The 8,540-nt window shown below is 56.1% G+C and overlaps 1 protein-coding gene across 4 annotated transcripts in view; it reads right to left on the bottom strand.

The window, feature by feature from the left end:
* Positions 1-6,144, bottom strand: part of Cxxc5 (CXXC finger protein 5) — a 31,292-nt gene extending 25,148 nt beyond the window's left edge. Inside the window, exon 1 of one of the 4 annotated variants that reach the window (XM_005355943.2) lies at positions 5,632-6,144. The gene's annotated coding sequence lies outside the window, so the exon portion shown is untranslated. Of the gene's footprint in view, positions 1-2,237; positions 2,263-5,467; positions 5,539-5,631 lie in introns of those variants that run through there. The other 3 variants (XM_026783406.1, XM_005355945.2, XM_013349562.2) reach the window with 3 other exon arrangements.
* Between the last annotated feature and the right edge of the window lie 2,396 nt (positions 6,145-8,540).

The following is an 8,540-nucleotide window of genomic DNA, read 5'->3' as shown; positions in this document are numbered from 1 at the left end:
CTCTCTCTCTGTGAGTTCAAGGTCAACCTGGTTTACAGAGTTGAGTTCCAGAACAAGCTCCAAAGCTACAGAGAAACCCTGTCTCAACAACAACAAAACCCACAAAAAACAAAACAAAAAAACAAAGACAAAAACCCAACTTATGTTGACTGCTGACTGTCTGAGGTCCTCCCTCATGCTGAGTCCTTGTATTCAATCTAAAACAGGTCTCAGTGAGGTAGCCACTTACTGTCCTACCTCAGAGGTAAGAAAACAGGTTAGCAGAAATTGTCACACAGTCAGCCACAGTGGCCAGGACTCACAGCCAGGTCTAATGATCTCTCTGTAGTCCTGCCATTCATGTGTACTTGTCTGGGTGGAGTCCAGGGATGGTACTGGGGATCCAGTAGAAGGCCTTGGTGGTCCCATGAGACCCCCAAAGCATTATGGCTGGGGGAACAGTTATCAGGAAAGAGAAAAACAAGGCTATGGCTAGAAGTGCTGGAACGTACGTCCCAGTATGTGGAAAAGCAGAGGAAGCAGGGGCTTGGCAAGTCTGAGGTTGGCCTGAACTGTATAGCCAAGATCAAGATGCTGTCTGGAAAAAGAAAAAACACAGACTAGATGGTAACTTCTGTGCTAGGTGAGCAGTAACTGCGACCTACAGAGGCCATGGTCAAGGTATGGCCTACGGGCCTGGCTAAAGGGACCCGCCTATTCTACACAGAGCCCTGTACCCGCTAAAAGACAACCTATTTCTGGACAGAGGGATAGTAGAGTTGGCTCAAAAGGGCTGGTGGAACCCTGTCTTGCTGGTCTCCAGGGTCCTGACTTTAGCTCTAGGGTCACTGTACCAGGAACTAATCACCCTCCCAAGAGTCCCTAGAGCTAGTAGAAGGGAAGTTGGGATTGCCCACCACCCCCCAATCCCTGCAAGCCCAGAGGGAGGCCAGCATCAAGAGGCAGGAAATGAAGAAGAATTTGCAATCTAATTGAGCTGGCGGGGGATTAGGCAGCAGAATGCAATTACAGAGGCTGGAGCAGGGCCAGGGGCACTGACACCCCAAGATGTAGCCTTGTCCAGGTAACTGGGTCCAGCTACTCTCAGAAGCAAGAAATATTCAACTAGGCGAGGGGAAAACAGGTGAGCAAGGCTTGAGGCTAGCCCACTCTTCCTTAGAAGACTGTCCAAGTTCCAGCTCTGAGGGATGCAGGAAGTTTAACAGGGACACACACACACACACACACACCCGCCCTGGAGAATCCAGGACAAGCCCACGGTCTCTCATGAGAGGTCAAGGCGGACAGGCAGGCACTCTCACAGGCTCTGCTCATGCGTGCGCACACGTGATTGTGATCCCAGGTAAGTCACACACACTGCTGTTTACCTGCATAGGGACACATTCTAACTTGCAGACACACAGTCAAAGACCTCTGCTGCCACCGGCTCCAGCAAAGGGGAGAAGCATAAAAAACACCCATGACCTTAAAATCCTTTTATTCTTATAATCACAGGCTGCCATCGCCGTGGATATGCGCTGTCACCCCGGCCCCAGCCTGTCTCCCTCCAAGGCTTCCAAAACTCCCAGCAGGCAGGCCGACCAGGAGGCTGCCCAGTTACTGCTGGGGAGGGGGAGGGGCACATCTGAGCAGAAAAGGTTTTAAGCTTCACAAGCAGGGAGGGAGGGACTCAGAAAGTCAGAATGGCAGACAGAGATATAGAAAGAAAAAAGAAGACACAGACACCAGCCACTAACTACTGCCCCCCCCCAGCTCAAATATGCCTACCGCTTCAATAGTCACACCACTAAAGGCGTGAACACGTCTGGATTTATAAACCCATATAAAACAGACACACACCAGAAGCCAGGAGTGGTAGGGCACACCCTTAATCCTAGAACTAAGGAGGCAGACAGATCTGAGTTCAAGGCTAACCTGGTTTACATAGTAAGTTCCAGGTCAGACCCTGTCTCAAAACAAACACATACAAACACGAAACCCTACAAAATTCCAAGTACTTGAAACATAAAGAATATGCACACATGCACACACAAGCAAACGTGCGTGCCCACAAACACACACACGTAGTATGTAAGGGACATGGCCAACATTCAGACATGCCATTTCAGACTTAAGCGCATGAGGTGTATGTACACGTACAATGCAGATACACATAACCATTCGCAAAAGAACCCATCTTAGACTTCCACATTCTCAGACAGATACACTCTGCACGCAGATCAAAGATATAGACATACCATCCAGGTTCTCACACAGGAGATCCACGCCGCGCCACACAACCCCATCGTAGTCAGCTGACACTGCCTCTGGGTCTCTAAAGGGGCAGTCCTTTCTCACTGCCAGCCTGGGAAGGTGGGCTCAGCACCGAGGAGGCCGACAGAGTAAGGGGGAAGTTCCAGAATGCAGAAAAAAAAAAACTTTACTGGGATATTCTTGTTGGGCAGCAGTGCGTGAGTAACGGGGGAGGCTTTTTGTGGTCTAGTGAGTTCCAGCTATGAGTGAGAGTTTAACTATTAATATACTTAAGCGGCAAGGACACTTCGTGCGCGCGCGCGCGCGCGCGCGCACACACACACACACACACACAGCCACACACAGCCCCAGGATGAGATCAAGCGGCATAGGTAAGAGGGTAGCGGGAAGGTAGAGCCTCCACCCGGCTGCACCTCTAGACCACAGAGGCAGAATATGCACCCCCAGAATGGCAAAGTGACCAGCAACTTCTATTCCCCGTCAGAGAATGAACAAACGAATCACATGTAATAACAGCGGGTAAATCAGCCCAGTCCAGGACCAGCGAAAGCAAACGCTGCAGAGTTAGCTGTGACTAAAGGATCACATCCCAGAATTCTAAGAACAGGACCAGGTCTGTCCCACCTGTATCCCTCCGGTTCTCTACTTCACCATACACCCTTGGAAATCAATTGGCTTTAGCTCAGTCCAAAGCTCTCTCACTCCTCCTGGGGGCGTCTTCCAGATCATTGCATGCTCTCATGGTGGGGACCTTAAAAAGATGGGGTACTTCATCTACAGAGACAATCATGCCCCACATTCCTATGGGCCCCAATTTTGTACTTGCCAAACGGGTATCAGAAAAGAAACAGCAAAACTGAGGGTCACCATGGGAGCCCGGGGCACATATCAGGCGAGGGGTTTGAGCCCTGGATTCAGAACCCTCCCCTTCCCTTCCCCCATGCAGCCCAGCTCAGCCCAGCCTGGTGGACATTCCAGGCCTCACGTGATAAAGGGGAGGCCATTGGCCCTCCGGTAAGTCAACAGGGGAGATAGGAGGCCCAGGCCAGGGTCACCTGCTGAGCTGGGAAAACGGGCCCAAAGACACATAAATAAGGCACTAACAAGCCAGCCAGCCAAGGGCCTAGCCGCAGAGGGCCCTCTGTACCACCTTGGAAAAGGGGAGGGGGGGACTCAAGCTTGGCTAGGGGCTTCCCCTAGAGAACCCAGCTCCAGCCAGGATGGGGCGGGGGGGCTACAGAGCCATCCGGGCTGCCTGGGAATCCAGAGGCCAACCTCCCTCAGCTGTTCCCACCCCTCTCCGGGGCAAAAATCAAACTGTCACCCCCTCCCTCCTCCCTGAGGAGAAGGACAATTTCCGTTCTGAGTGGGGAGGTGACAGCTGCAAAGCGAGCCACTACCCCCCCCCCAACAAGCTCCAGCTTGACTCTCATCTAAGGAACTGCTAAATCAACACCATGCAGTTACAGGCAAAGTAGCCGCGGACAGCCTCCTCGCACTGCTCTCAAAAAGGGGATGGGAAGGCTTTCCAGCTAAAGCCAGGACACAGGAGTCTTTCGGTGGAGGGTCAGGCCAAGCGTAGGCCCCCAGGCGACCCCTAACCATCTCATTTAAATGCTTCCCAACACTAGGACCGTACACCCCGAAGCCCGAGGGCGGGGGCAGCTGAGGTGGCGCCGGGGCGTTCAAACCGCGCTCCAAACAAGTCCGCAGCGACCGCGCTCGCAGCCCCCGCCAGGCGGCCCCAGCGGAAAACTTGAAAGGGACTCTGTTTGCCGGCGGCCCCGGGGCGGCTCCGGCGGGGGCGGGGGCGAGGGCCAGCGATCACACGCCCCCTTCCCCAGCGCTTCCTGGGCAAACCCGCCGGGCAAGGGAGGGCTCCGCACACTACAAAACCAAGGGCTGCAAACTGCGCGGGGGCACAGGGAAAGGTGGGGATCAAAGGCCTAATCCGCATCTCGTTTTGGGCACCCCCAACTGGAGGACCTAACTCTCAGACCACCCAGGGTCCCGGGGAGCAAAGTAGGGTGCGGCTGCCAAACCTTCATTTCCCCCTTTCTCAGGAAACTAGGGGGATCAAGTCTTTCAAGATGAGTCATTACAGAACCCCCCAAATCTAATGGTACCTCCTTGTAACCCGTGGCACTAACCCAACTCTGCGCACCCCTTACGATTCCCTCAGGAGAAAAAAAAAAAAGGGAAATTTTTCTTGCTTCCTTCCGTTGCACACTAGCTCTTGTGACAGGTTCCCTACTTAAAAATCGGGGTCCCTCACTTTTGGTCGGACCTATATATAAACAAAGCCAGGCGCACCCCGCGCTCCCCGCCGGAAAACAGCCCATTCCGGGCGAGGACAACTTCCCCCCAGTCAGAAAATTAACACATTCCTCTCGCGGCGGCTCAGCCCCCGGCTCCAGGGATGCGAAAGGGAGGGGGCTCTGGAGGGACTTCGGGGGTAAATTCGGGGCCAAAGCCGCGTGGCAGGAGCCTGGGATGTCCGCCCCCTGCAGCTGAGGAACAACCCCCCCCCATTCTGCGTCCCCGGCCTTGCACGCAGCTGGGCACACGCGGAAAGGCAGTCCGAGACTCCCCAAGGCCGTAGAGGACAGGAGAGAGGCCGCCTGGCCAGCGGAGGTGGGGGTAATATACTTTGACGGGAAAAAAAAAAAGGTCAAACTTGATCAGCCCGCCAGGCACCCTGCAGGCAGCGGGGGCGAGGAGCCGAGGAGAAACACACAGAAGTGGCCGCCGCCTCTTCCAAGTCGAAGGCACGGCCACGAGTGGTCCGTGGCGCTCGGGGCAGTTACGGTCGCCCACAAACACAGGGCAGCGAGCGGGGTCTGATGCGGGGAGTACGCGCCGCAGATCTGCAAGCAGCCGCCCCCGCAGGCGCAGCACCCGCCCTGCACTGCGAGGTGAGGACCCCCAGGCGCCCGCGAGCACCAGTGATTGGGAAGGAAGCGTACCCCGCAGAGAGAGCTCCAGCCTCGCTCCTCCGCTCCCAGCCCGCCGTCCTCGACCCTAAAACCCCTCTTTTTGTCTGAACTCAGTGATCTGCGACCGAGCATACTGCGGCTTGGGAAGGCTTGGATATAGCAGCGGCCACCGAGCGATCACCGGAGCTAGGTCTCCCAGGCCCCGCGGTTCAGGCTGCGGGCGTCCCCCGCCCCTTCCAAACACCGACCCCTCCTTCCCCATCCCTGGCTCTCCGCACCTGAACTTCGGGGGAACCCGCGCCACCAAACTTTCCGCGGACTTGGAGCGAACTCCGGCCCCGGCCGCGCACGGAGCCCCGGGGGAGGAGAGGGAGGGAGGCGGGGAAGGGGAGGGGGCTGGCCTCCCGGGGGGGCCGAGGGAGGGCCGTGGCCCGACACCTACCGGCTCTGCGAGTCGTCCGAGCCGCCACGGTCGCCGCGAGGCCGAGGGGGAGGGGCGGGGCGGGGAGCGGCGCTTCGCTCTGGGCACCGCCGCGGTGCGCTCCGCTCCAGTCGCCCGCCGCGCCCGGGGCCAGAGCCGGAGTCGCGCCGCCGCGGCTGGCCCGAGGCGGGGAGGGGGGGGAGCCTGCAGCACCTGCCCCTCCTCCCCCTCCCCGCGGCCCAAATTAAAAAACAACAAAAAGCAACTAATCACCCCGGAGCGCAGCGCCTCGCGGCGCGGCGGGCGGAGGACTCGGCGTGCGGCGCCCCGACTCAGCAGGCGACGCGCATGGCTAGGCACAGGCTGGGACGCGGGGCCGGGCTGTCCGGGGCGAGGCTCTCCTCTTCTGGCTCTGCTCGGACGCCTGCTCTCGCCGCCGCCTCTACATCCCAGCTCAGGCTCCGCCGCCTCTGCCGCCGCGCCGCGCGCCCGCCCGGGCAGAAGCTCCGAACGCTGCCCGGGGGCTGCCGGCAAAACCCGGACCGGACTAGCGGCTCCCTCACACACACCCCCCCCTCCACCTCGGATTCCCTTCCTCCTCCCGCGGCCTCCCTCCCAGAGCCGCTTTGGCCACTTGGACGCCGCAGGCTGTGAAGCTGGAGCCGCAGCCCCTGCGCCTCCCGATTCCAGCGTCCTGGCGAGGTCCGCCCAGGCTCGGCTCCCCCGCGCGCCCTGTTTCACCTTTTTTCCGTGCAACTTTACAAATAAATAAAATAAATATTCCCCCACCCCCTTTGTAAGAGATGCCTGGACATGGAGACGCACCTTCTGGGGAAAATCCACCGACCTTCTGTCCCTTGTTCAGCTCTTCTCTGGGGCAGCAAACTACAGGAATTGAGAGGGAGGGTTTGGCTGCCCACCCTCCAGCTCAGGTGCTTGTCGGTCCACTGACTCTCAGTTCAAAGACCGCACCCCTCCCAAAACCACTTTTCCTGCATGCAGTAGATACTAATTCCACCGGAAGAAAGGAGCAAGAGTCCTGTTCCCATTTCACAGATAAAGAAACTGATCAGAGAAAGGACGTTTGGCTTTTTTTTTCCCCTAGAGCCGTGGCCTATGAACTGAGAATCTGAAATAGTACTTAAAACAAAGCAACAGTCAGATGAGCAGCTAAGAGAGCTAAATCTCAGCCCTGTGTAATAGAATAGGTACCTTGTGGGAACAGCTGATTTGAGCCCCCATGTCTCTGCACCGATTCCATCTGTGCCTCTGCCCTTTGACAACGTTCCCTCCTGTATCTGCCCAGCTTGGGCTAATCCTACAGCTGATGTCTTCTCAGAGAACTATAGAATGAGCCCTGGACTCCTGTCGTCCCGGAGTGATAGTTATGCAGTTTTCAGGGATTCAAGCAGTTAGAACGCAGAGAAAGCACAGACCCTAGACCCGCGAAGGAGAAGGGGCGGTGAGGTTGGGGGCGTCAGCTTGGTGCTAAGTATTACAGTCTGATATCAAGTGGGGTCCAGATAACAGGGAGTTAACTGCAACCACCAGGGTGCCTCAAGCCACAGGCTCTGGCCTCTATGGGAGAAGCGAAATCGCCTCCCACAGCTGCTTCCTCACTCTGGTTGTGGGTCTCCCTAGAGCTGGGACTAATACCCACCCTCCGGGCCATCTGTGTATGGACTGAAGGCTTTAACCCAGTTGGGGTCGGGGTGGAATGTCAAAAGGCAGAGCTCATCTGGAATGTGTTACCTGTCCCGCACTCTCGACTCCCCAGGCACTGGGGACACCTCCTCACCAATTCTTTCCTACCTAGTGTCTAGTGGATGCCTTAGCTGGTTTCTTCATAGTCAACCCAAACAAGCCTGTTGGCTAAGTAAGAAGGTGTTTGCTATAGAACCAGAACGAATCTTTTTTTTAAATATTTATTTATTTTATGTATATGAGTGACCTGTCTTCAGGCACACCAGAAGAGGGCATCAGATCCCATTGCAGATGGCTGTGAGCCACCATGTGGTTGATGGAATTGAACTTAGGACCTCTGGAAGACCAGCAACTGCTCTTAAGCGCCTGCTCTCTGGAACTCTGCAACAGGAGCTAGAAGATCCTGACCCAAGAAGAAAAAGGACCCGCAGGTAGGTGCTTGAAGGGTAGAGCCAGGACAGAGTCAAACCCTGCACACTGGGAAATGGCTTTGTGCTGGAAGTCTGGCTCACTCAGTAAATAAAAATGCTTTCCTTTCCAGTAGGAAGACCTGAGTTTGATACCCAGAATCCGGGCTTGTAAACCCAGCGTTGAAGAGGCCAAGACACAAGGATTCCTGGGGCTTACTGGCCAGCTACCCTCGACTAACTGGGAGCTCCATGGCACTGAGAAGCCCTAACTCAGAGGAGGTGGACAGCACTGTCCTCCAGCTCACACATACCTGTGTGCCTCAGTATTTGCACATATGCACCCATACACTTTAAAAAGGAAGATCTCTAAACCAGAATCTATGGGGGTTTGAGCGGAGCTTCATCTTAGGAATTTGCACTTTTTTTTTGAGACCCTCCTGGCCTCCAACAAACTCAAGAAACCAAAGGCTAAGGGTTTGCAGTGGAGAGAGCCAGGTGTCTCCTCAGGGAAATGAGAACCAATGCCTGGTCTCAGAGTCTTCCCACCTCAACAACTGGGAGGGGCTCAGGTCCTCACCTGGCCAAGCTACTTGGGAAGCTGTTCCCATGGAAAACACACTATGAACAGGGAATGTCACATGGCTACCATCTACTTATATTTCTATCATGAGTGTGAGCGCAGGGGAAGACATCTAGGCAGGGGGAGGCAAGAAAGACCACCATTTCTCGCCGGGCGATGGTGGCGCACGCCTTTAATCCCAGCACTTGGGAGGCAGAGGCAGGCGGATCTCTGTGAGTTCGAGACCAGCCTGGTCT

This window comes from Microtus ochrogaster, chromosome 18 (assembly GCF_000317375.1).
Source record: "Microtus ochrogaster isolate Prairie Vole_2 chromosome 18, MicOch1.0, whole genome shotgun sequence".
In the NCBI taxonomy this organism is placed as follows: domain Eukaryota; kingdom Metazoa; phylum Chordata; class Mammalia; order Rodentia; family Cricetidae; genus Microtus; species Microtus ochrogaster.
Note: the sequence above shows the minus strand (reverse complement) of the source record. Positions and strands in the feature narration are given on the sequence as shown.